This window comes from Macrobrachium rosenbergii, chromosome 2 (genome assembly GCF_040412425.1).
Source record: "Macrobrachium rosenbergii isolate ZJJX-2024 chromosome 2, ASM4041242v1, whole genome shotgun sequence".
Taxonomy (NCBI): Eukaryota; Metazoa; Arthropoda; class Malacostraca; order Decapoda; family Palaemonidae; genus Macrobrachium; species Macrobrachium rosenbergii.
The window spans coordinates 32,798,627-32,803,012 of NC_089742.1; positions in this window are offsets into that span (position 1 = coordinate 32,798,627).

A 4,386-nucleotide genomic window follows, 5' to 3' on the forward strand; every position below is an offset into this window, starting at 1 on the left:
TGTTGTTAGGCCTTAAAAATGGATGTTAATGCAAACAGTAACTTAAACATATTCTAAACAAATTTGTTTGAGGTTATGAATCCTGTGCCCATTTACAACCTGGTTGTGATTCAATACATTTCACTAGCTACAAGGCGCATAACGCATTCATTTGACCAACAGAAATGCAACGGAATTTTTAAGTTAAAAGACCTAAATCATTTCGATTGGATGACCCCAAATCTGGAATATATATATATATATATATATATATATATATATATATATATATATATATATATATATATATATATATATACTATACATATATATATATATATATATATATATATATATATATATATATATATATATGTGTTTCTGACTCACATCAGAGGATCAGACCAGGTCTTTCAACTGAAAGGCAAGGGCGCTGCCCACCAGGTCATACTCTAAGTCTAAAAGGATTTGAACCTGAGAGCAATCTGCAAATTCCAAGGAATTTGCATGGCTGAGTGGGTGGCGCCCTTGCCTTCAATTGAAAGACCTGGTTCTGATCCTAATGAGTCAGATATTTACTTGCCACACGTGATTGTGTGTTGATTATATATATATATATATATATATATATATATATATATATATATATATATATATATATATATATATATGTATATATATATATATATATATATATATATATATATATATATATATATATATATATATATATATATATATTCTTACATATTAAATTTCCTTTTCCCTTTTCTCCCTTGAAGGCCACTGTTCCGGTTGAGACGTCTCTCGCCATGTGATCTTTTGAGGTTCCTCCAACCGCAAAATGCGGGATGCAATATTCAAGGGTCTCTATGGTAGCTACAACACCTTATCTTGACTTTACAATCTTTTAGAAGAGAAATTTTACAACCTGAAAAGAATCATCTCGACGAGGAACCAGAAAGATATTATACCAGCTCGAATTAGGTTTTTTTTATTTTTTTTACTTCTTCAATGCTGCTGTCAGCTTGTGAGGGTTATTGCTTTTATTTTTTTATTCTTGTGAGTATTTTCTTTATTATTTGGAAAAGTATTCAATGATTGTTATTGAAAAAACTGGTGTTTTAATTGTTCAGATAGATTAGGTTTTTTTTCATGCTACTTTTTTTTGTAAGGTTTATTGTTTATTTTCTTTCATTTCTGTGATTTTTTCTTTTATTATTTGAAAAACTATTCAGGGGATTGTTACTTAAAAATTGAAGTTTTAACTGTTTAGACAGATTTGTTTTTTTCGCCAATGACTCCATCAGCTTGTGATGGTCAATGTTTTTATCTTGTGAATGTTTTCTTATGTTTGGAAAAGTATTCAATGAATTGTTATTGAAAAAATGGTGTTTTGGTTGTTTAGAAATAATAAAACACACAATTAAACACAAAATATTGGTTTAAATTATTCCTAAAATGAAGTGAATTCGATATAACGTGATGTCTTTGGCTTCATACTTATGGTAAATAGGCATTTTTGTGTATGTTTCTCATTTATGCATTTATTTAATATTCATCTTTAGTTTGCTAAGGTCATGTGATTTGTTAAATCTTTTTATATACTCCTTATTTCCCCTTTTTACCCTTTATATGAATTCTCAAGTAATTATTCCTGCACAACTTTCAAATGTCTATGAAAGAAATCATTTTAAAATAATATTTTTATATTTCATGAACATGTTTTACGATGGCCGAACCGGTAAACGTTTAAAACTAAAATTAGTTAGACAATTCAGGTTGTTTTGTAAAATCAAATATTTCTCGATTTTCACGACATTTTATTAACCTTATTCTGTCGCATCAAAGGTCATTCTAGTGATCCTTACGCCGGCAAGACCTTTAGATCTTATCGTAGAAAAAGGGAGAAAAAAATCGTATAGAGATTTCAGAAGACCAACCTCAATTCTGACGCATTTGTTGAAAAACTAAAATGTCAGAAACTTTCAAATCATCTTCGAATCAAGATATAACTTTTATCCTTATTTTCTTAAACCTCTCAGATAGTTGAAATGCTTGGTACCTCGATTAAAAAAAAGTGTGCATTACAATAAATGCCATTTTGGTTAAATTATCAAAATATAATTTTAATCTGTATATTCTTAAACCTCAAAGATAATTTGAAATACCTGTTACTTTATACTAAACGTTATTTTGGTAAGTTATCAGAATATAAGTTTTATCTCTATGATTGTAAACCTCTAAGATGATTCGGATTGTTGGTACTTGAGTAAATAAAATTGTGATTTACACTACATGTCACTTTGGTAAATCATCAAAATATAATCTTGATCTTTATTTCCCTAAACCTCAGAGATAATTTGAAGTGCTTGTTATTATGGTAAAATAAAGTGGGATTTACCCTAAATGCCATTTTCGTAAATTACCAGCTCGCTAAGACATTCTGACATTCAGTTAAATGCGAAGCTGTACCACAGGAGTGTTCTGACATTTAGTTTCTTAATGATAGCAGAGGGTCTGTATAGAAAAAGAATTTTTTTTTTAGATAATGATTCCTTTAACTGCCGTTCGAAAATTGATCAAGGATAATCACTGGAGAATTCAATTAGACGACAATATCAGTCATTAAGTACAACATATAGCTGAATGAAAAGATGTAAAAAGTGAGATAACATTAGCAAGTAAATATCAAAGCGTATTACTGTAAAAGGTTAGGCGCGTATAAGCAAAATCTTCACATTATATATGTATGTATATGTATATGTATATTATATATATACACATATATATATACACACATACACACATATATATATATATATATATATATATATATAATAATATAATATATGTATATATAATATAATATATATATATATATATATATATATATATATATATATATATATATATATATATATATATATATGTATGTATATATATATATATGTATATATATGTATATATAATATATAATATATATATATATATATATATATATATATATATATATATATATATATATATATATATATATATATATATATAGATATATATATATATATAAATATTCATATATATATATATATAAGGAGAGAATAAAAGCATATTTTCAGGTAGCATTCTGTACTGATATTTAGGTGCCTTTTATTTTACCTTTGTTTTATTCATATAACCATGGCTCATCTTCTGTGTACACAATTTTTACAGTTCTTAACGAAGCAGAAAATATATACGTCACTCTACGTGTATGCATATAAGGATATACGCAAGTATATTTAGCATCAGCATACTATTACACTAGTTCTACTATACAATGTATACGTGCTTGTATGTATTTCACCGAGCAATGATACAGAATTTCCTGCCTTTATCATTCAGCGTATTTATACATTTTCTGCTTTTATGTATACGCACAAACACACATACACACATGAAATAGTTTCACCAACAACCCTCAAGGGTAGACACGAAGAGAATGTATGACATTCGCCAATAAAGTTGACATAATTGCAGTCTTCATTATGATTAATTAGTCTAATGGGATTATCTTGATTATAGCTGGCGTAGCATGAATATTTGTAATTCGTTTGGTGCATTTGCACAATTAATTGAATAGCGGAACACAGTGCTCTGTATAATTCATGAGTGCAGTATCTAATCAAGAGAGAGAGAGAGAGAGAGAGAGAGAGAGAGAGAGAGAGAGAATGCTGTGTATAATGTTATGCCTATACTATATATTTGATGAGCGATATATGGAATTAGGCCAATGGGTTCTAATTGTGTGCGCGCGTGTGTGTGTGAGAGAGAGAGAGAGAGAGAGAGAGAGAGAGAGAGAGAGAGAGAGAGGCACTTTATAATCTATGTCTATAATATCTATTTGATGCGACATATATGAAAAAGCTATATTCCTGCGTCATGCCAATAGATTCTATTCGTTAGAGAGAGAGAGAGAGAGAGAGAGAAGAGAGAGAGAGTGGATGGATGAAAGCGTAAACAAGAACATTAGTTCGAAGACTGTCCGAGTACTGTTGACAGTGGAAGGAGCAAAGTAATAACGATTGTAAATGGCCAAAGAATGATAAGGAAAAAAACACAAAGGAGAAGGCAGATAGAACGTTCTTGTAGCAGATGAAAACACAAAAAAGTTTTGATGTAAATGGATTTTAGAAAGGGGGGAGGAAGCTTTAAATATTCTTTGTGTGTCTGAACTAAATACTGAAGAATAATTATAAATTCCCTAAGCACATGAACAAGTACTTTGTGCAACCCAGATTTCACTATCTTCATTCAGAGAGCTTCCTCAGTTTCATGAAAATTACAACAGTGAGGAAAGGGCATTTACGCTCTCGTACCCAACCGGATAAAAGCCTCGGGGGATTTGTAAATGTTTAGTATTGAAGA